General features: G+C 40.9%; 1 long non-coding RNA gene across 1 annotated transcript in view; it reads right to left on the minus strand.

The window, feature by feature from the left end:
• Positions 1-23,282, minus strand: part of LOC308459636 — a 54,344-nt gene extending 31,062 nt beyond the window's left edge. The window contains exons 1-2 of the long non-coding RNA XR_013978248.1: positions 23,204-23,282; positions 14,263-14,409 (exon numbers count right to left, since the gene is read on the minus strand). This is a non-coding gene — a long non-coding RNA (uncharacterized lncRNA). The remainder of the gene's footprint in view (positions 1-14,262; positions 14,410-23,203) is intronic.
• Positions 23,283-25,170: the final 1,888 nt, after the last annotated feature.

The following is a 25,170-nucleotide window of genomic DNA, read 5'->3' on the forward strand; positions in this document are numbered from 1 at the left end:
GATTACGAAAGAAGGAAGGGAAAAGAAACAAACTTATTTATTTGCTCATTTATTTACAATACACTTATACTTAAGTATACAACACCACCACACTTAAACTAATTAGTATTGTTTAGGCACCTACTTAGGAGAAACATCAGTCGTGTCAAAGGTGCCACTGACCCCGCTGCCGCATAGCAGCTCAATACAATACAATATATAATATTTTGATGTAAGAGTTAATTTTGCGTGCACAGGGCCACTGAGAATGACAAGCACCGTACCGTTGAGAATGACAAGCGTCGCCGCTGGCACGGCGCGTCTTTGGTAAATGAGCACACAAAGTTGAAAGTCCTTTAGTGAAACAGTAGGTATACATTTCGGTAATACCTGGGTATATATGTATTTTGTTTTTATAGCTTGATCAAAATTATTTATTATTTCATAACAGGTAGATAGTTAAGAGCTTAGGTGGCTTCAGCGGTGGGCACCTTGCGCGCCCCCCCCCGAATTTGGTGCCCGGGTGCTCCGCACCCCTTGCACCCCCAGGTAAAGACGGCCCTGGTCCCAGGACCAGGCAAGGACTGAAGCGGAAGCAGAAATAGGTTACACGCAAATGTAGTCTTTGCCTGTTTGTGCGTAGCTCAGGTGGGGGAGATGCATAAGAAGAGTTGGGGAGGGAGCTCTCTGTTGTGGCAACTGCCTCATTAGGTGCACACCTAGAAGTAGCTGAGAGACTTAGGACCGATGGACCTTTTTATAACTTGTAAGTGTGCTTTTGATAATAAAGAGTTAATTCCTCACTCTGGACATTCCAGACGGTAAATTTGGGTGGGTGGGGGAAACACCATGCAATTTGGAGCAGAGCAAAGTGCTGTTTACCATATTAAAATATTTTATTTGTAGGGGGAAGTTCAACCCATGATTCATCACTGAATCACCATTTATTCTTGTTTTAGAGAATGCCTGAATGGACAGAAGACAAAATCATAGTGGGCTGGTCACTATCTACACACATCAGAAAAGAATAGATGAAGTGTTTGGTTACGTGTATCTTATGCACCAATCCTGAAACCCAGACAAACCTGACTATATCTGGGAAAATGCAAGTGTCACTAAATAAAGATGAGAATGTTGCTGCCATGTCTGAAATATTAGATGGCTGAGCACTGCTCGTTGCCCCAGCCCCATACAGCTATTATGTCCAGCCGGGCACTGGAGTGTGGGCATTTCTAGATTCTCGCTTTTACGCATCAAGAAATGTACACATTTCCGAGTTTCTTACCCCCAAATATCCATGTATACATGTTTTTATTTGTTTGTTTTTTAAAATTTTATACTCCTAAATCTAATAAAAATGTCTCTAAGCAGTCAACACAAAGACAATAAAAATTCAACACCCAATAAAATGTCCTAAAAACTAGATTAAAACCAAAATGCAACTATACGTCACAAATAAAACTAAGGACTGTACAAATAAAATAAAAATAAAAGTTGGGAGTCCAAGAAAACAAAGAAGTTTTAAGAGGCATTTAACGGTCATTACTGTCTCCACCTCACAAATTACCCAAGGGAAGGCATTTCGGAAGATGGGGGCTAGCACTGAGGAGACCCACTTCTGTCAAGTGACAATCCACTCACTGGTTGTAGAACTCCTCAGAAAATCTTAAAGACTGGCCTAGTTATGTACCTGGGGAATGTAATCTGCTAGGTAAAAATTATTATTATTATTATTATTAATAATAATAAGTGCTTGTGGAAGGGAGGTTATTGCTTTATTTTTGTTTTATTATGTATTTTGTATTCTCACTTTGTATTTTTCTGTTGTGAACTGCCTTCGGATCTTTGGATGAAGGGCAGTATACAGACAGAAATTGGCGGGAGGGGGGCATTTGATAGAGAAGCTGAGGTTTCAGCCCAGTCCTGGCAGAAAATGATAATTACTATTGGGGGGGCGGGATTGAATATTTTAGGGGAAGTGGCTGTTGGGAAGAGTAGAAAGGCATTATAATTTCCCTTTTTGGGCCCCAGCTTTTCCACAGACATGGCAGCAACCACATCTCTCCCTCTCTCTGGTCACATCTAACTGGGGTAATAAGGATTAAAGCAGAAGGAGGGAAAGCGGGAAACAGGAGAAAGCAGGCTGCTTGGCACTTACATTTAATGTGTCCTGTTAATCAGGAAGCAATAAGGGATGCTTGTGTGGTTGCCTGGCAACTGTATACAAGGTCTCTCCGCCTCCCACAATTCCTCCACCCTTCCCTTTCCAGTTTAACTTTTCTGAGTCCAGCCAGCATGAACATTACCTCACTTTAATTAAAAATGTCAATTGGGGAGAGAAAGGAACAATACCCCTCCCCCAATCCTTCCATGCACAGTATCAGGGTCACCCCAAGTTATTTTGTTGCCTGAGGTAGAAAATGGTGATCCTCCCCAAGTTAAGCGACACAGTATCAAAAGTAAGTCAGGAAATCCCACAAGCATCTCTTCTTGGGAGTAAAATAACACACACAAAATAAAATAAGCAAGTATCAATTTGCTGCCATTTCATTACACTCTAAATCAGCTGCCTGAAGCAGTCACCTTATTTTGCCTTATGACAGAGCCCAGCCTGCTCAGTGTTGCCCTGAGAGCTAACTCTGCAGCTTTTCCTGGGCCATATTCTGCCTGTGAGCTGATAGTTGCTATAATATAGCCTATGAATTAAAGTATAGCAACTGGAAATGCAAAACAGAATAATTAATTCTAATATATTCAGTTGCTTACACTCATTTGTGAAAAAAACACTGGCAAAGAGAAAGACACTTGATGGAAGTAGATAATAGGTTCGTTATTCTTTTTGATCAAACTTTTGTTTGGTACAGAATATTGTTAGTTGGTTGGTTGTTAAAGGATAAAAGGAGAGTTCCATGGATGCCTAGATCCAGGTTTGGGGCAAGTACTCTTTGGTGAGAGAGATTTAAAATCACAAAGCATGCAGCAAAGTAAAGCGTGGGAATATAGACTGCTAGACCTTTAAAATATCCTCTTCTTAATCACTTCAAAAGCTACTCATTTCCCTTAGCATGTTGGATAAGTTAAAAATGGTTTACTTACAAACTCTTCAAAGGTCAGATTCATGTGCTTTTCCATACAGCAGCAAGAAAAGACAGGCACTATAACTTAGTTTCAAAAATGGCAAAGGTTTCTAAACTATTTGTATAGAAACACAAAGATTGCTTGCTTAAGCCATGCAGTCTGGGCTTGGAGCAACCAGCCCAGACATCCTTATTGGTCAGTTCACATGGCAGAAAAGAGAGAGAATGAAGAATTTGGTAACCCTTCCTCCCCATGTGAGGGGGTATGACCTAGCTAAGCCTGACAGGACAGCTTACTCTATGATCTTAACCTCTTCATGCATGAGTTAAGCGTGTTGGTTATAAGAAGCTGATTACCCCACAAATGTCACTGTTGAGTGTGAAATATGAAAGAGGGGGCTGGAACCGAGGAGAGGGGCTTCTTAACATTTCTTCTCAGCAAAGAATTTTGGAAATTGAGGTTTGTTAAGGGTGATGGGACATGTAGTTCTGTGAGGGGCGAACTACAGTTCCTAGGATTCTTTGGCGGAAGCCATGTGCTTTAAACGTACCATGTATACGCACCCTAAACATCACAAACACACACACACAGTGCTTTTACATCCATTGGGGGGAATATATTAATCCCCATACCACCTCCTGAGCTGAGGTAAAAGCAGTTGGTGTGTATTTTTGGCAGGAAAATAGCCCAAGGGGGAAAGGTTAATAAGCCCTTATCCCCATCCCCCATAGTTTCTCCCTTCAAATTGCAGCCTCAGTGGCTTCATTCCATTAAAAACAAACCTGTCCCTAAAAACAATAATGGCACTACATGCAGTGTGTCATTCTGCCATCAGTAAAATATCAAGTAATTCTTAGGTAACATAGCATGCGTTGCTTTTAATTCCACCATTTAAACAAATCTATTATTACAGGCTTGAGAGAAATGAGAAGATGTACGTGGAGCTTTCTGTTCAATTAAATTTTAAAAGAATTATAGGTCAGTTTGAACAGAATTCTATTGATCCTCCTAGTTAATAAAGAGTTAAAAAATAAGCTGAGGGTGTTGGTTTTTTTTAAGTAAGTGCTCTAAAGGTGCTGGAAAGTGAAAGCAGAGTCTTAAGTGGTCATGTGGCTACTGCCATTCATCTTGGTAGTGACTATCTGTCAGAAGTGGCAAGAGCCCCTTGTTAACAGCCCTGACCTGTACAGTAATGAAGGGAGAGTGCACCGCAAAGTGTCCATTATCATGCAGTTGGGAGCAGTAAATTGGTGCCGTTTGCCTCAATCTTGCAGCAAGTTGAGATGTAAGATAGTGGGGATCAGCAAGAGGCAATTTTTTCCTATGATCATTTATGTCAGATCACATCATAGCAGGAACTTAGTCACATTTGTGATTTCAATTAAACAGGTCTCCATGCTAAATAACCACTTCTGGAGAAGTGTGTTCTGGTTATCTATGAATGAGCAAGCAAACTCACCTGTTAATATTTAGACAAGAAGCAATGATGGGAGAAATAGGAAGCGCTAAGATGACAATCACATAGACAAGTGCCACATTCCTTGGCCATATTCTTAGTTATCTCAGACCCTCTAAGTGTCCCTATTTTCCAGGAGCAGTCTTGGATTTAGAGAAGCCATCCCAGTTTCTGATTTGATCCTAGAATGTCCCACTTTCCCTTAAAGGTAAAGGGACCCCTGACCATTAGGTCCAGTCGCAGACAACTCTGGGGTTGTGGCACTCATCTCGCTTTACTGGCCGAGGGAGCCGGCATACAGCTTCCGGGTCATGTGGCCAGCATGTCTAAGCCGCTTCTGGTGAAACCAGAGCAGCACATGGAAACACCGTTTACCTTCCTGCCGGAGCGGTACCTGTTTATCTACTTGCACTTTGACGTGCTTTCGAACTGCTAGGTTAGCAGGAGCAGGGACCAAGCAATGGGAGCTCACCCCGCCTCAGGGATTTGAACCACCGACCTTCTGATCAGCAAGCCCTAGGCTCTGGACGCCCCTATTTTCATCAGAGAAATGTTGGAGGGTATGGAGTTATGTAACCCCCCAAGCCAAGGAGATAAGTAACAATACAACTCTGAGAAGACATCTGAAGGCAGGCCTGTATGGGGAAGTGGGTTTTTTAAAAAATGTTTAATGTTGTATTATGTTTTTATATATGTTGGAAGCTGCCAAGAGTGGCTGGGGCTACCCAGTCAGTTGGGTGGGGTATTATTATTATTAAGGAAATATTCCATCAGAGAAATGTTGGAGGGTATGTTATCTCTGTGTTTTACCCAACCTCTCCATGTTTTCCTAGAAAACACGGCAAAGTGTCCATTGTATTACATAGGAAGTGGTCTTATACAGTCAGACTACTGTTCCATCTAACTCACTGTTATTGACCTTGACTGGTAGTGGTACACCAGTGTTTCAGATACAATTTTTTCCGAAACCAACCAGGAGATGCTGGGAGATGCAAAGCAGATATTCCACCACTGAGCTGCGGCCCTAGGTTTGCCAGTGACTGCAGCCTTAAAATACCTCTCTCTTTAAATGGGACAACTCAGGAATATCTATGGAGTGCTAAGTTTTGAGCAAAGTTCAAATGATTTGAACTTAATAAAAAAAAAAGGGAATCAAACCTGCAACCTTGGCATTATCAGCACATTGCTTTAACCAACTGAACTATGTCCAAGTCAGACCGTCAGGCTAGATACAATGGGGAATTTTATGCAAAAGACTTCCTAAATTGCTTGGATTTGCACACTTTCTGGGAAAGAGTTTCAAGCCTTGATAAGCAGGGAAAACCCGTAACATTGGCTGGGACAAGAAGAGCAATCCCAGGCCTTAAAATAGACCTTCCCTACCTATTGTGTTTATTGTGGGTCCCCTTAGTCTCAGCAGTCTGTTGATGGTGTAAATTGAGTGTTTTAAACCAATGCAAAGTGGCCAGGAATTTAAGGGAAGTTTTTTTAAAAAATGTTGGTGCTATACATATGGTGATTTCTCTTGCATATTAGCCTGGCTGTTTTAAAAGTCCATCATTATTTGGGGGGGGGGCAAGTTAGAACTTTGCAGCAGTACTCCCAAATAGAGTTTGTCACTACATAGGTAAATCTATCCATCCATTGCATGTCTGAATTTACATACACAAACTGACACACACACCCCACCAGCATTGTTCATTTCTTACTCCTCAAACCATCAATATTTCACAGAATGAATATTAATTAAAGAAGGAGAGAAGCAAATCTATTTTGGCCCTGCACCACCAGTGCATCATTATACATACAAAAATTTGTTTTCAACGCATAATTTCCCCATTTTGCAGCGGAGTTGTCTTCTGAACAGTTCCTCCCCACCTTTCCCCTTGTCTACTAGTTTCTCTTTTACTTCTTAAATTTTGCACATTGACAGAGTCAGAAACCATTATGCTAATAGAACACAAGCAAAATTGGGATTCCAGTATACCTGCTAGCAAAGGTCTCAAAGGTCTGTTTTAGTAAGGAGCATATTTCTTCACAAAATAGGTTTCATTTGATAACTGACACTCTACCTATTATTTGGCTTTATAAAGCCTTTCCATCATATTAGCAATTATTGATGAGGTTAAGTACACATTTCTTGAGAATTAAAGCTAAAATATCACACACTATTAAATGCCCTCGATTTATGCTGCCAACAAAATTCTTATTAGACAAGGGTGGATACCATCTGTCAATCTCAGCGTAACTGTATAGCTCCACAGGTGAGATATTAAAGACATTGCTGAAGATGTGCCTCTCTCTTTTTTTTGCACAAAGTCTTTTCAGATATAAACGAAACGGAATTGTTATTTGTGCTCACTTGGCTGATAAGTACAACTTTAATTGTGGGGGGTTCTTCAGTTTGCTTCGCCACATTCAGATCCATTCCAGACTAAATTAAACAGGTGGCATACCACCTGTACATAATGATTAACTTTGCTTATGCAATAATTTATGCAAAAATGCTTATCGAACCCTGATAGCTCCACATCTGCTACTAAAGTAGGATCTACTCTGGTGTGATACTTTCTTTAAAAAAAAAAAACAGGATAGAATTGGGAGATGTTTATAGTGTTGCCAAGAGAAATGTTTAAAAACTGAAGAATCTGAAGTATCTGAAGAAGTGAGCATGCACACGAAAGCTCAAACTTATTTGGTCTCTAAGGTGCTACTGGAAGGATTTTTTTTTTTTTATTTTGTTTAAAAACAAAGTTCCTCTTCATGACAAGTTAATAGGACTTCCTATAAGGCACGCATTTCACACCAAACTTCTCAGTGGTGTCACCCTGACTGTGGAAAGATCTTGCCAGGGAGGTTTGCCTGTGGGTGAGAACTCTGAGGTCTTTTCATCACGTGGAAATTTTTTTAAAAAGGCATTTAAAATCTTTTATATTATTTTTTGTTACTCTTATATACTGCTCTTTCGCTTTTACAATTGTTTGTATTTCATTACAGTCGTACCTTGGAAGTCGATGGAATCCGTTCCGGAAATCCTTTCGACTTCCAAAACCAAATTGTGGCTTCTGATTGGCTGCAGGAAGCTCTTGCAGCCAATCGGAAGCCCCGTCGAATGTTCAGCTATCAAAAATAGTTTGAAAACGAGAATAGTCACTTCCAGGTTTGCGACGTTCGGGAGCCAAAACGTTCAGGAACTAAGCTGTTTGACTTCCAAGGTATGACTGTGTTCTAATTTGCAAACTGCCCTAGCAATATTGAAGGGCAACCCAATTCTTTAAAATACAATAATGGCAAACGATTAAGAGCAGAATTCATTAGTAAGCTCTACTGGCTGGGGCAATGCAGCCAGATGGGCAGGCTACAAATAGCAAACTTATTATTTATTACTACTACTACTACTACTACTATTATTATTACTACTACTACTATTCATCCTCCTCTCTTGTTCTTGTATATCATGGGTAGGCAAACTAAGGACCGCGGGCCAGATTAGGCCCAATTATCTTCTAGATCCAGCCCACGGACAGTCCAGGAATCGTCGCATGGATTGCCAGCGTGCGCGTTCTTTCCCTCCCTCTCCCTCCCTCGGCGGCGCCGGCGCCTCCTCCCTCCCTCGTTCTGCCATTTTAAGCAGCCCCTCTATGGAGCCCTTTTGTACGCCACTCATCGTCCCTCCGCCACCACCGCCAGCCCCTGCCGCTCGCAAGGCACAGGTAAGCAGCCACCATGGCTCGTGGTGCACTTGCATCATTCCCCCTCCCCCCCAAAAATATAGTTCAGCCCCCTACAAGGTCTGAGGGACAGTGGACCAGCCCCCTGCTGAAAAAGTTTGCTGACCCCTGTTGTATATAGTACTCATTCATTTCAATAAGTCTTGCTCTGGCTTATTGAATGTTTACAAATTATTTAAAAATTATTGTAATAAGCTGCAGTTTTATAAGAGTATATATTTAAAGTAGATGAATAGATGAGTAAATTAAGTTAATTTGGAATATGCAGAAAATATAAAAAATAAATTTGAGGAACCGCAGAAAGAGGGGGAAGGAAGTTGAGTTCTGGAATATTAAAATGATGGTAAAATTATTGAAATGTATAAAATTGAAAATAATAATAATAATTATAATAATAGACACAACAGGTCTTGCTGTGGATAATTTCCCAATGTGCCCTAAAACGTTAACTTCCCTAAGCGGGGTTGAAATGCTAAGTCCCATTGGTTTAAAGACAATTCAAATAAACCTCTTTGCTCACACTTGATTGAATGAAAATTTAAATATCACCATCTGGCTTTCCAGAGTTTTTCAACTTGGGTTAGCAGTTCTATTTGCTGCCAAGTAGATGAAGAGAATTTTCCTAGAACAAATGAACAGTTAGATTCTTTTGAGGTCATATTCAGAATTTATAATGGACAAGCTCTCTTCATATGTGGGTTGCTTTCCCCAAGCTTCCTCAGAGAATACTCACTCCACAAATGCCTCCACTTCTTTTTGGGAAAAATCAAACTTGCCCCTCCCAGCTCTCCTCACCAATCCCCCTCATTATTCTTTTGTGGAAGGCTTTAGCATCTTTTAGGCTCAGGGCTTTTTTTCCAACCAGAACTTACAAAAACTGCTCTTGCACCTCTCAGGTGGGTGCCATTGCCATTATAAGAGAACAACAAGTTCATGGTGAGTTCCATCATCTTTTTTTCTAGGGGGGAAAAAAGCCCCGCTTACGCTCCTAGATTCTTCAGAGCATGCTCAGAAGTTTTAATTTCCACTGGAGAGCATGAAAAATGCTCAGACCTTTTAGCAGAACAACTGGGATCCACATTTTCCCAGGCTCCCTGATGTAAATAGACAAGGAGACTTTCTAGAAAGTTCCAGGCCTTGAAAGTCACTTCTACCACATCTAAAGCCTTCAACTCCAGTCTTCTCGGCCATTGGTTCCCCAGGTTACTACGGGAAGGGATATCACTGTAAGCTAGACCCAATTTTCTGCAAGGTCTGAGCTCGGCTCAGTTCATTATGACTCATGGCTCTCTGCACTTAGGAAGCTCCTAAATAAAATCTTGCATTTTAGCACCATTATTTTTTGTATATTAGCTTGACTGAATTGTAAAGGAGTTTTTCAATGTGGAAGAGAATGAAAAATAAAACCCAAAAGCCTTTAAATAAAATAGCAAAAATAAAACAGTGATCTGGGGGGGAAACTTGCTTAAAATTCTTGTTGAAGTTGGATATTTCCATTCTTCAAGTGCAAACGATCATAGATGCACAAAAGTATGTTAGGTACAATGCAGTGAATCTGAAGCAAGTATGTATGTAGCTGATACCTTACTTGATATTTTTAAATTATATGTAAAGTGAAGGATGGAAAGAAAAATTAATTCACATTTGACTAACCCCTAACACAAATGTAAAAATGCAAAATACCGGATATTTTGCATGCAGACCTATTATTGAATACTAAGATGAAACATAAAGCATTTTCTTTGGATATGGCAAGAGTTAAAATGCTTTCTACTAGATGGCTAAAAACATGCCACCTACAATTCACGATGGGTTTTTTTAATGTCTTTGGGTAAAACTGATAGCTGGAGGTCAAATTACAGACAGCACTGGGAATCTACCTTATACAGAGGTACAGAGTGTTTTTGTGCTGCAGTCCATAAGGAATCCTCCTGGTTAACCGTGGAGCCATAAGTAATTGTCTTAATTTGTGAACTACACATTAAGCATATCGTCAGCTGTTGTAAATGCGTAACCAACAACAAACCATTATGTATCTTTCATCTAATTATACATGCTTATTATCCACCTGCACAAGTGTACCCAGCTAGTATCTGTAACAGTTGTGGTTTGTTCCATCAAAACAGCTTTAGGATTGTAAAGTTGCTTTAGGGTTCATAGTCTGCCCAACTTGTGGAATAATGTTGGTTCCGTGCAGCACACAAAATAGTCGCAGCTATTCATTTTCGTATTATATTAGCTTGCATGCATATTTTGCTGCAACGTCCCTTTTCCCTAATCATGAATTGGCCACAGATGTAACTACTGAAATGCGAAGTACAGTTGAAGGAGGGTTAAGAACAGGGGTCAGCAACCTTTTTCAGCCATGGGCCGGTCCACCATCTCTCAGACCATGTGGTGGGCTGGACTATACTTTGGAGAGAGGGAAAAGAACAAATTCCTGTGTCCTACAAATAACCCAGAGATGCATTTTAAATAAAAGCACACATTCTACTCATGTAAAAACACCAGGCAGGCCCCACAAATAACCCATAGATGCATTTTAAATAAAAGGACACATTCTACTCATGTAAATGTAAAAACACGCTGATTCCCAGACTGTCCACGGGCCGGATTTAGAAGGCGACTGGGCCAGATCCAACCCGCGGGCCTTAGGTTGCCTACCCCTGGTTAAAAGCAACATTAAATTTGAGAGTGAATGGGCTTCAGCCCAAAAGAAATGCAATTCATACAGAGTGCACCAGCAAGAAAGACATATTCATCCCATAATGCTACTTGCCACTGCAAATATCCTTCGGGATAGTGAGTGACAACAGGCCATAACTGTAGATGGTTCCACAGTGAATGCCTTTTTGCTATGCCCTTCATCTCTTCCCACACTTACACATTATCCCCCCATTTCTGAGCTATGTAGAAACCATTCAGTCACACACACTGCTATGTTCCAAAGCAACACACAAGTCTCTCCAGCTGTACCATAAAGTGCAAGTTCTGCTTGTGGCACCAGAGCCACATGGAAAATCGCTATCTATCTTGATTGAATGATTCTTAGATAAACACACACATAAATGACACTGTTTTTCTATTAAGGTGTTGGGCAGGCAGGTGGGGCAAGGAGATCTTTCATTACTTACCTAATGGATTTCCTGCATAGCCCAAAGTCCAGTTAATATTGAAATTCTCACAGTTTAGCCAATGAAAACTATAGCTGTAATAACTAATCTTAAGGTCTGCACTAAGAAAACATGTCGAGATATACCAGCTGCTGCATCAGTTCAGTTTCAGAAAATGATGCTATATCAGAATCACAGTGTTTTCCTCTGAGAGGTACTGTCCACAATATTATGATTTAAATGGCATTGTACCTAGCAGAACAGCTTCAATGTTAGGCAATTAATTCATTGTACTTAGTTGGAGCAAAATATTAACTGAATGAGTGGCTTTTTCTTAAATCATATATTGCATGTATTCAAATGCAGTTTACAGCATTTTTAATTACCAGTATATACTGTTTAAATACCATATACCAACTTGCACAAAACATGCGTTAAAACTTTATGACCACAGGACTGTATTTCACTCGAAACCTGTTAAGCTTTTCACATTCTCTCTTTTCCTGGGGGAAAAGGTGAGGTTACGCTATGGAAGACAACACATGTTATGATGAACATAATCCTATTATCATAATGGAAATAATACTATTACAAAGGAATAAACAACAAATGGTGCATGAAGCCCTTGGAAAATTCAAATTCATTTGGGACTCCCTAAGGGAATAACACCAGTCTCAGAGCTGAATTTGATAGTTTCTTAGGAAGTCAAAAGCATATTGAAATAAGCAGCACGTTCTACAGAAATATCTGCAAATTAGGTCACTACAGAATAACCTCGGTGCTACAGCTGACAGAAAAAATGTGCAAATGATTATTTTGATGGGGAATATGGAATTACGGGGTGCTGTTCCTACACAAAAATTAAATGAGATGCTCTCTGTTGGTCGTAAAGATATTATAAAATGTTTTAAATCTTTTTAAACATAAAAAAATCATCACATCAAATAAAACATACAAATAGATATGACTATTCTATTATAGTAAGTAATCTAAAGCAGGTAAATGCTCCTGGTCCAGTGATTACTAAACTTATACTGTGTTTTGTTTAGTTTTTAGTCAACATAGGCTTCATATGTCTTGTAAATGCACATCTTGGGAAATTTCTTAGGAAATTTCCAAACAGGAACAGGAAAGCAAGAAAGAAAACATGATAAGAATGGTTAAAGAAAACCGTTTACCTTTCTAGTATTCTAGCATGCTCTGTAAATTATTCTTTCTTCCTTAGTCATTTTTTCCTTTCATCTAATATCGCCTTCAGCCCCACTGTTAACAACCATGCCCAGTGGGATTTTTGAATGTTTTTCTTTGAGCAGCACATCCCTATGCCTTATCACAATCTATTTCTGAAATCCCCTTCTCCACTTTTCAAAAGCAGCTTGGCACAGGGCACTGCTGGTTGAGAAAATAATGCTCAAAGCTCCATTAGGCACATAATATATGCTTTATGGTCCCATCCTAAGTATATATGTAGCATTTTCCTTACATTTTCGGTTTTTCATCTATGTATCTCAGCAATCTTTATGATATCTGCATAAGGTAGCCCTGTATTGCCACTGAGGTGAGAAACTACAAAAGAGGAGCTTTCCAAAGAACAACCTATAGTTCATGACTGGCTTGAAATTTTAACTTGGGGTTTTCAGTTCAGAGTTTTGTGTACAACCACTATTCTGTACTAGCTTCACAATCACAGGTGTCTCATTCGGATGTAACTGAGGCTGAGCCTTGAAGGAAACTCAGGCTCATTCCTTCCTTCCCACGCACACTTAGGATAATTAGTTACTTTCTAGTTTTCAGTAAACCCTGGTTTGCAATCCTGGTTTGTAGGGGAAGCACAAGCCATGGTTTGCTGGTTTAGAAGTAATGGTAACCTGTGGTCTGCCGAAAAACAGGAAATTACTATTATTCTGGGGATATGAGGAACACCCTCCCATCAGATGTCAAGGAAATAAACAACTATCTGACTTTTAGAAGATATCTGAAGGCAGCCATGTTTAGGGAAGTTTTTAATGTTTGATGTTTTATTGTGTTTTTAATATTCTGTTGGGAGCCGCCCAGAGTGGCAGGAGATAGATAATATAGATATAGATATGGATATGGATATAGATATAGATATAGATATAGATATAGATATAGATATAGATATAGATATAGATAGATATAGAGATAGATGATATAGATATAGATATAGGTATAGGTATAGGTATTATTATTATTATTATTATTAGAGCTGGGGAAGAAAGAGATGGAGTACAGAAGTCCAAGGCTCCTTCCATGATTATTCATGTAGAGGCAAGTCACAATTTGGTATTATATGTGAAATGTCACACTATGTATTTTCACCTATTGCTGCTGTAATCACTGATGTGGATGAGCATATTTCAAAAAGCCATTGAATAAGAGGCTGCAAAATTAAGCCAACCTGGAGTTCAGTTCTAAGTGAAAGCATAAGAATCCATGCTTACAAAGGTGTATATCAGAATTAGTCCCCAAACCTAAACATATTACATGGAAAGAGGTTCCAACGATTTAAATTCGCCTTAATACCCGATAGTATATTAAAACTGGGTGCCAGTCAAAGGAAATGTTACCATTCCAGCAAACTATTTTGTGGATTGAGATGTTATGCCTTTCTATAAACAGCTGAACTCCTCCGACTGCAAGTTAGGATTTTTAAACGGTTCAGTTGCTGCAGCTGGATCAACTCTGATGCACTTAGAAAATATTCCGTTCCCCTTCACAGGAAAAATGAAAGAAGAAACCATATAGAAAGAACGTGTTGCCTATTTTCTGCCCCCAGGCTAAGTCTATGCCTTCAGTTCGACTCTTGTGTTATTTAATTGGACTTTATAACTATTCTGTTACTTTCCAAGCTATAGAAGTGAAGATCAAGTAAAGCGTTACTTACCATTCTCCATCGGTTCTACTTGCTTCCATAGTACAAGGGCTCCAGGATGCTATTTCTCTGCATATGTAGAATACCTTTGGTGACATACCTTTTTATTACGGGTCACGGTCTTTTAAGATTAAATTCTCTCAAAGCAGAATGTGTCACCTGCAGGGGGAAAACCAACTAAGTGGGGATTGTTGTTTGCTTATTTGTTGGTGTGCATTTTATGCAGAGAGCAGGTAATATTACCTTTTCACTTGCTAGCAAATCTGGACTACCTTTTCAAAAAACAAAAAACCTTTCATTACAATCTTCAATAGATGACTCATTTTGTTTGTTTTTAAACAAAACAAGCACAGCCACAGCTACTTTTACTTAGCATCCTCATTTCCAAACGATATTGATCCTTTCCCCCCCTGTTTTGTGGTTATGTTCTTATGGCTGGAATAGATGCCAATATGCATCATAGCTGATGCTGCTTTTATGCAAAACTCAGTGTTTGCACTTTCAATTTCCTGTAGGATCTCCAAGGTCAGAGAATAGCAGGGTTGTCTTTAAAATATCTGTTGCAACAAGTGGTGTTAGATTGCAACACAGTGCCCCAGGCTATGCACATCTGAAACGGGGAAAACAGACTTTACACTTGGCCTTCCCGATGTCTTGAACTGTGAGCACAAATTCACATGATTGTTGGTAAAGGGTGACAGGCAAGTTGGAAATTTTAATACCTTACCCCAGCCCATATTGTAATACAGGTTTAGGATTTCTAGTACTCTATGAATATTCTAAAACACATCAAGGATTTTATGCTCTTTACGTATTTCTCAAATCTCCTTCTTATGGAACTGTTGATAGGTAAAGGTGTAAAGACCCCTGGATGGATAAGTCCAGTCAAATTCGACTATGGGGTGCGGTGCTCATCTCACTTTTCAGGCCAAGGGAGCCGGCGTTTGTCCACAGACAGCTTTCCAGGTCATGTGGCCAGCATGACTAAAACGCCTCTGGCACAACGGGACACCATGATTAGTGCCAGAGTGCATGGAAATGCCATTTACCTTCCCGCTGCAGCGGTACCTATTTATCTACTTGCACTGGTGTGCTTTCGACACACCACTTAAGGGACATGGGTGGCGCTGTGGTCTAAACTACTGCAGCTCTTGGGCTTGCTGGTTGTAAGGTCAGAGGTTCGAATCCATGTGACGGTGATGAGCTCCCATTGCTCTGTACCCAGCTCTTGCCAACCTGTTGATATTCTGACCATGGCTAGAAGAGAAGTTTGAATTAGTGAATCCATCACTAATTAAGATAATTTGGCAAGTTACTTGCTGTCAGCTTAACCTACTTTACTAGTCTGTGTGACGTTTAAATCCTGCTGGAATCTGGTTGGAGGAAAGGACAGCAAGCACATGCTTCCTATCTGGGGTGGGAACGCTTGCAGCACTTCAGGTGTCACTGGACCACATTGCCAATCAGCTCTGATCGTTGGCCGTGCTGGTTGGGGCTGTTGAAGTCCAACAATATTTGGCAGGCCACAGGTTCCTGACACCTAATTTAAATTGTGTTTGACTTTACACCACCCGTCATCTTGACATCTTTCTGCAGGGCCTGTAAGACGGAGCTGTTCCTCCAGGCCTTTGGTCAGGGCCCAGTCTGACCCCTCTCCTCCTACAAGACCCTATATATAAGGACTCTCTAACTCCTCTCACCGGCTCATATAAATACAGTGGTGCCTCGCAAGACGAAATTAATTTGTTCCGCAAGTCTCTTCGTCTTGCGAGTTTTTCGTCTTGCGATGCACGGTTTCCCATAGGAATGCATTGAAAATCAATTAATGCGTTCCTAGGGAAACCGCCTTCAGGCCAGGTCCGGGGACAGTCTGTCCCCGGACCTCTTCTGAAGTCGGGGGGGGGGACAAGGGCTTTTCTTCCCACCCCCAGCATTTTAAAAAACCCCGGGACAGCGGAGGACTTCTCCGCTGTCCGGGCGATCTTAAAATGCTGGCAGGCGGCATTTTAAAATCGCCCCGGGACAGCGGAGGACTTCTCCGCTGTCCGGGGCGATTTAAAAGCCCTCCGGGACAGGCAGGCAGGGGGGAGCAAAGACTTTCGCCCCCCGCCCGCCTTCAGAAGGTGTTCCTGCCCCGCCGCCCGGCTTCGGAGCACCGTTCCGAAGCCGGGCGGCGGCGGGAGGTGTTCCCTCCCCCCCGCCCGGCTTCGGAGCACCGTTCCGAAGCCGGGCGGCGGCGGGAGGTGTTCCCGCCCCGCCGCCCGGCTTCGGAGGAGCCTTCCGAAGCCCGGCGGCGGCGGGAGGAGGTGTCCCCGCCCCGCCGCCAGGCTTCGGAGGAGGTCCGAGGACAGTGGGGAAGACCCGCTGCGCTTCCCCGCTGTCCCTGAGATTTCCCTATGGGCTGTCGTCTTGCGAAGCAAGCCCATAGGGAAATTCGTTTTGCGAAGCGCCTCCAAAACGGAAAACTCTTTCGTCTAGCGGGTTTTCCGTCTTGCGAGGCGTTCGTCTTGCGGGGTACCACTGTAGCTGAGCCTGGTGAGTACCTAAGGTTCCCAACCCCTATAGTCATAATTTGCCGGTTGCCTTCTGAACTTATTTGATTTGAATCCGATTTTAAGCTGTATTTCAGTCGATTGCTGGATTTTATGTTTTAATGTATTTATATTTTGATGTTAGCCACCCTGAGCCCGGTTATGGCTGGGGAGGGCGGGATATAAATAAAATTATTATTAGTAGTAGTAGTAGTATCATTATTATTGTCATACGAGCCAACTCCTAGGAGGCCAAGGTCCCTTCAGCCCTGCCAATGAAATATTTAAGGGGGCTGCCCCCACAAAGTTAATGGGCACTGCCATTCAGATGGTGTGCCTGTGCTCCATCTTGTGATTGATTATGTAGGTTTGAGCTTACCTGGGCCCTCCCAATATTTTATTCAAGTTGGCAACCCTGTCATCCATATAAGGAAGGCTATTATTAACCACGTTTTAGCAATGGACAGTTGCACGATACAGGCAGATAAGCTATTTTGGTTCGAGATTCAAGGCAGGTAAATGTATACTTTTCACTGCTGGTGCTCTATTATTTGTTTTACATTTTATTTTAGTTTTTTAAAAAAACTTAGTATGGATCTACATGGAGTGCTACAGCTTTAAGCAGCTGTTCTTTGATATGTCCTGTGATATTGCCTGCAATTAGCAAACCATTAAGCAGGTTTTAAAATATTCTTTAGAGTTTTGCCCCAGTCTGATCCCTTTCTCTCCAAGGCTACATCAAACACTAAGGCTTTGGGCCACCATATTGTGTCTCACTTGTAATAAACAGCATTTCTGGTTATCAAACACCTTGGATTCACGGCTCTGTGGCCTTCAGTCACCCACAAAAGGTATTTATTGCCTCATATACGCCTCCACTATGAACACTAGCTTCTAATTAATACCACTTAAATCTACAAGTATTGCCACAAAGAGACACTTAGGAGCATGCTTGATGCTCAGTATTACTCACAACTGGAAACATGCTTGAAAACCTTCCAGCTGTCTGACACAGAAATTTGAGAGGACACTCAGTAAAGGACCAATTTTACTGAATCATCGGCTAATGTGCTGTATTATATGCAGGCAGCACTGGACAGACGGTAGCCTATCTACTAGCAGAATAGTGCCGGGGGCTGCAGTGGAAAATGATTCCCACCCCACCCCAAAGTCATTTGTGTTCCAGAAGGGCTTAATCCCTGAAGACAAATACATAGTTTGTAGGTGTGTGTAGAGACACATGTTCCAAGCAAGTGGGATAACAAGTGCATACATTGATTAGTATGATAAGAGGATAGTATATTTTTCAAAAAACAACAACATTTTTTTACAATGTCAGAATTAGGCCTTTTCTGGAAAATTAGTACAAGGTGTAACAAGTGTGTATTTATTGCTTAGGTTCCAGACATCTTCCTTTAATTAAAGGCTTCTGTTTGAGGGCAGGGAGGGAGCAGGGTCTAAAATTAAAACTGCAAAAACTGCAAAAAGCATTGTTGAACACCCTGCACGTTGGCTGATATTGATGTCAAGTGATTGGCAAGTGGATGGGAGAACCGGTCAAAGTTGGCCTGCCGGGGTGGCGGAGATAAAAGGTATGGCCTTGGAGCAAAAAGGTTTCCCACCCCAGAGATAGAAGCTAACAAGGAAGGTCTTCTGCTTGAGACTCTGGAAAGCAACGGCCAATCAGATTAGAGAATACTGGTGAACAAATAGCCTGATCTGGTATAGAGCAGCTTCTGAGCAAATAAGTAAAAATTCAATTAGCTTCATAAATTAGCTGAATTTAAGATCCACAGTTACTTTAAATGAGGAAATATATCCAACCCCCTACAATTTAGCTTGTTCTCCCCACCCGCACCCCATATTTTGCTTTCCAAAAATTCATACTTCTAACAAAATACCATTCCTATGTAATAATAAAGTTTAAGATATGCTATCGTGTCTCAGGATACTAAGAGTTAATCTGGTGTAATTTTCTTAATAAAACTCAGAGCTATATATTATTTTTGTAATCTATGTCACACGGTTTGACACCATGTAATTTTTGAGGTATTTTATAATTTGCAAGGCAAACAACAACAATGCCTACTGTCTTCTTAAAACTCTTTTGCTGCCAAAGAAACAGCCATTTGCTTTGTCACGATTACCACAGTAAATCTTAGAGTGAATGTATTTAATGATGGCTACAAAGCTTCCCTTTATTTTGCCATGGAAAGGAAAGCCTCAGAACCACACTGACCAATTCTGCTCTCTATCTCAAGGAAATGAAAGATCACTCACTGGAGCCTACTTACCCAAATTTACCTGCTTAGAGAAATAAGGGCTAATAAAAGACCAGGAGTTTGAAGCAAAGTTCTCTTGTGCACTAGCAGATTAAACTGACTTTGGACCATTCTTTGAAGTAATTATGGACTGAAGTATGTTGGCATATACATACAGGACTCATTTTAGCCTTTAAATTGAGCATACCAAGGAGAGTGGATGCACTGAGACCTTGTGTACAACCCACTAAGAACTGTTCCACCGCACGTGCACCCCTTAAAAACATATGGAATTTGAACAAGAGCACATGTGCACATCTTGCTATAATTCAATGGGCCTGCACAGTTACTGTAATGCCTCTGGTTTGTGACCCTCAACCCTCTTCCCCCATGGACAAACGAAGAATTGTTTCTTTCCCAAACCTGCTCAAATGCCCAATTCTGATGCGGTGACTTGCTTATTACACCAACACCCATGACAAATACCTCAAAAGTTAAGTCACCTGGTTACAGGTTACGCTTTCAAACTCCATTATGCTCCAAATCACATATCAGATCTAACAATTCATTTCATTCATCATGTTTGAGTTTTCACCGTGCAGATATAGGAAATCAATTAAACCTATCCTTCCCTTTGAATATTCATCTCTTTTACATTTACAGCAACCAGTCTATCTTTGTGGGAACTCTTCAGAGAAGGTTTTTGTTTGCTGAGCCAGCCCTGGTGCAGAGGGATTTAGGGTTGTGGGTCTGGCTGACCACATTGTCCTTGTCCACGCTGATGCAATCACTCCCTTACACACATTCTGCAGAGAACAAAACCAATACATGTCTAGCACACAGAGAGAAGTCAATTTCTAGTTTATTTCATAACCTCACAAACATCACCGAAATCAGTCAGCAACCCGCGGTCTGAGGCACACATGCCCTTCAGCCTAATTTCATGTGTATTTTGGCCTAATTTCATGCACATGGGGGTTGCCTGGAGGGAGAGGTGTAGTGATGCTGAAACCTAAGCTTCATATAAAGAATTAAAATCTCTAAAATGGGCAGCCCTTCTCTCCTGTTTTTCTTCAAGACCTGTGCATCTTGAGGTCTACTCACAACCAATCGGCTGCCTGAATTCTAGAACCGAAGCTGTGATTTCCCCTCGCCTTCAGCTGAAAACTGAAACCATGACTCCAGAGAGGATATAAAATGCATAGTACCATGCAACTCGTTTATTGTGCTCACCTGTTGATGAAAGCACTTTTAAAGGTTAAAGCAAATTGTTTTATATTGTTACACACACACACGCCTTACGGTAATTCTGCCCCATATCATATATTCTAACATTGATTTGGCATTACCATAAAAGAATAATGTCCAATATATGAATTAGGTATCTCAATCTCATCATTATTACCACTATAAAATGTTAAAAGAGTGTATTTCATGAGCAGAGCACATTTTTTTTCCTTTGTAGGGGAAATTAGGTAGTATATCAATTAATACTAAATTGCAGTATCACTCGGAATACTTACGACATTCAGATGAATACCAAATGAATTCATTATGATAAGTGCTAACACAATGAATACCAAATGAATTAATAGTAGTCAAACCATTACCAAGCATTGCAGTGATATTTGCCTGATTCAATATTAGAGATAGATTTGAACACATCATTAAATAGTATAGGTCAGATTCTGCTTCTGCTGAAGGAAGCAGGATCACTTCAAGAGAACCAGGATTGTACTGTGCTGTGATTTAGAATAACATTGATGTAGGGACAAGGAAAATATACAATGGATGCCTTCATACCATAAAAAGTCCTTTACTCACTGAAGTGTGCTATGTGTCTTTTCTTTGTGAATATATGTGCTGCTTTGTGAGAGAATAACTTTACTTTTTTGATAAGGAATGGTCTTCCTCAATGATTGACCTGGAGCATCACACTATCATGAGGGCAAATATTGAGGCCCCAGTTTGAAAGAAATGATGTGAATATAACAATTTCCATTCATTGTTTGTGCTTCAGACCATAGTAAAGATAAACTAGGCTGCACCCGTAATATTTATGTGTTCCGATGCAATGCATTTCAACAATTTATATCTATTAGAGATTTAGTAAGACATGAAGGCATAAGTGGATTTAATCAGACATGTAATTATTTTTACGCCTGCAATACAAAAATATGCATAAATGGATTTATGGTTATTTGGCAATCAGGAGGAATAGTGTTTATAAATGTTGAAACAGCTGCTGGCAAATCTATGTGCAAAAGCAAGGAAAACAGCTTTTAGCATCTACTAGGCAGGTGAGCAATAAAGGGCTTAGTGAGGCTTGTTTAGTATCTTATGGATGTTTGGGTAAATTTGGGGCCATTTCACGCAAGTCTGCTAAATGTTAGTGGTTGTGTGCATATCTGTTTTGACAGTGCAAGCCTGTCCTCAGTTAGCTGACTGGACAATGATAGGATTGTGATTGTAAGGGGAGAAAACGAAGATGGGTGTGCTGGGGAAGTAAGGAAATAGCCAGGTTAGTTGGTTACCAAGCCTTCAGCAGGGCTAGATCGCATTTCATAGAATCATAGAATTGCAGTTGGAAGGGACCGCAAGGGTAATCTAGTCCAACCCCCTGCAATGCAGCTAAAGCAGGGGTCAGCAACCTTTTTCAGCCGTGGGCCGGTCCACCGTCCCTCAGACCATGCGGTGGGCCGGACTATATTTTGGGAAAAAAATGAACAAATTCCTATGCCCCACAAATAACCCAGAGATGCATTTTAAATAAAAGGACACATTCTACTCATGTAAAAACATGCTGATTCCTGGACTGTCCGTGGGCCGATTGAGGAGGCGATTGGGCCTCATCCGGCCCATGGGCCTTAGGTTGCCTACCCCTGAGCTAAAGCATCCATCGCAGATGGTCATCCAACCTCTGCTTCCTTTGTCAGAAGAACACCAGCAAAATAGATGTTATAATTAATACACACCCATTGGAGTACCAATAAAGAGTCCAAGATGAATGCTCCACCCACTCCAACCTTGTATGCATCCCAGTTAACTGTGTCTAATCCATGACTCAGCTCCAAGATGACATAAGCCTCAGCAAGGAAAGATAATTAGATTATCAAAGAGAGCAGCATGGGGCTACATCACTCTGTCACCATGTCTTCTGACCAAAGTTGGGGAACTTGCAGCGCATGGGCCAAATGAGGTTGGCCCCCCAGGCCTCTGCCTGGCCCATGGAACTCTCCCTAGGCAATGTCCATCACTGATCCTGGGGGAGAGGGCAATGACAAGCACATTCAAGCAGAAATGAGGCATGGCTCTGACCCTCTGCTTTCCCAGACTACTGTCTTGCTTTCAGCTTCTTCCTTCCTGCTCACATAACTCAACTTTCAACTCTGATCTTTGTCTTTCTAACTACCAGCAAGTAGTTTGTTGTCTGGCACAGAACCACTTCCATTGTTTCATTAATGGCTCATAGGCGACCACCGCACCAGGAAGTTAACCTGGCTATTCTGGGAATTTTAATTCTTGTTTTTAGATTTTAACACTTGCTGGATCCAGCATACTGCCTACTCCCCCCACCCCCAAAAAAAACACAACTCATAACAATATAATAAATGAACAAAATTAAATCAAGCAAGTTTACATCCTTGCTTAACAACCTGGGTCACAGATACGGAATTCGTTCAAAATCCAATGGAATAAGATGTAAAAAATGGTGAAGTAAAGAATTTTAATTAGCGGAAGCTACTGACATTCCAAATTTTTATTTAAATCTAATTAAAAGTGGCACTTCCTAATGTGCTGGTGATGTCAAAAGTGGCCAGATCTATGACGAACAAAAGAACATTATTTACTGTCACAGATTCATGAACAAATGCAATCAGTGACCCACCCCATGGGTGAATGGGCAGCTCTGACTCCAGCCTGCTCCTCAGCAAAAACTAAAAAGATAATCAGGATCTGCTCAACTCTCGGGTTTGAGAAGTAAATAGTTGGAGCATAAATTAGGCACAATGTTGGTTAAGTTTATAGGTCTATAATTTGAAAGAAACGTCCTATCCCACTTCTTAACAGATTGGAACTGCATTGCTCATATTCCAGCCAGTGGGGATAGCTCTCATTGAAATGATTACATTGAAAGACTTGCTAATAACTTTGACCTACCACTCTTAAGTTGTATGTGTGTGTTTTCAAGCTTGCTAGGAATGCCATTTCTTCCGAGGGCTTTGAAAGATGCACTGTGTTGAAAATAAGTATTTTAAACGTAAACTACAAGTATTTGAAAGAACAAAAGAATGTACGAAATAAGGTTATAATTTGCTGAAAAATTTTATTGTAAAGAACGCACGGTGAGGGAGACGTGGGGAAGTCCAGTTGGTTATGAAAAAATGCTTTGAAAGGATGACTTTTTTCTTTTTCTTTTTCTTTTCTGTTATTTTTTTTTGTATAATTGACTTTGTATTTCTATTTGGGAAAAAAGCAATAAAAAGTATTTAAAAAAAAAAAAATGAAAGATGCACTGTGAGTTCCTCTACTTCCTTGCTGTAGAAGGCCAACAGAATAAGGAAGATAAACTGTCAATAATGCCCTGTGTTTCAGTGTCTTGAAATACTTTATTAAACACAAAAAAGATACTGCTGCTATGCATTATCATCAAACTAAACACTTGTTAAGTTTATGGTGTTTGCTGGCACCTTTCCCTAAAAAAAAAAAAAAGAGGGACGCAGGTGGCGCTGTGGGTTAAACCACAGAGCCTAGGACTTGCCGATCTGAAGGTCGGCAGTTCGAATCCCTGTGACGGGGTGAGCTTCTGTTGCTCGGTCCCTGCTCCTGCCAACCTAGCAGTTCAAAAGCACGTCAAAGTGCAAGTAGATAAATAGGTACCGCTCCAGTGGGAAGGTAAACGGCGTTTCTGTGCGCTGCTCTGGTTCGCCAGAAGCGGCTTAGTCATGCTGGCCACATGACCCGGAAGCTGTACGCCGGCTCCCTTGGCCAATAAAGCTAGATGAGCAACCCCAGAGTTGGCCACGACTGGATCTAATGGTCAGGGGTCCCTTTACCTTTACCTTCCCTAAAAAAAAACAGAACGGGACAGGATCCATATCAGAACTGTGGAAGTGATTAACTCTTTGACTCCTACCATGTTCCCAATGAAAATTAAGTCAGCCTCCTGAAGCTGGTATTAAAAAGCCCCAACTAAACATTATGTGATCTTTCCTCATAGGGAATCTTTCCTGCTGCTTGCAGGAGCTGTGTCTGTAACATCCAATATGAGCTTGCTAAATGTATGTTAGGATACTTTCCATTTCATTTGAATTATAGTGCAATCTGAACTTCCAAATATGTCAATTGGGAGAGGTGGGATATCTCTCCACTGCGCTTCCCTCTATCTGTTTACACCTTGTGATAGAGAGCCCTGATCATGTTAGCTACACCCATGTACAGTGGCACAAGGGTGGGGAATTGTTGTGTTGGGGGTGAGGCATAAACAAAATTGCACTGCACCCTAATTTCCATCATTCACTGGATCCACCCACAGAACCTGATGTAACTTACACCGCCAAAAATACAGCTACAAGTCAACCCGCCCCTTAGGAGTCAATGGAAGGGCAGAACACTGACCCCCAACTCCAGCCACAGACCCTCTGGACACAAGCAGTTAAGGTGATACACCAGCATACCTGCCTTGTTCGGATTGCTCTGCCCTCTGTTATTTTATATATCTTTTGCATAACTTTAACAGGAATCATTAATGGAAAAACAATGGCATTCTGTTAATGTCGAATCAAACACTGATTTCATTTTTTTCATCAAACCAGTTGACATTATCGTGTTTGCTAAATGCTACTGTGCAAGAAATAATCCCACGTGATTACTTTGTTAAAAGCAGTTGTACCCACATCGCTACCACGGTCCTCATATCATTCTAATTGGTGGCAAAATTTCCTCTGAGATAACAGGTTAGGAGTATTTATACTTCAGCATTTGCTGAACAAATATCCTAACATTTAGTTTTGCTCCTTTTTTTAAAAAAAAAAAGCTATTTTCCCACTTTGATCTGCCACAACTAATATGATTGAAAAGATCATATTAGTAATGAAGGGAAGAGACAATGGCTTTCTCTGTTGCAA

This window comes from Podarcis pityusensis (genome assembly GCF_964106645.2).
Source record: "Podarcis pityusensis genome assembly, chromosome: 12".
Classification (NCBI taxonomy): Eukaryota; Metazoa; Chordata; class Lepidosauria; order Squamata; family Lacertidae; genus Podarcis; species Podarcis pityusensis.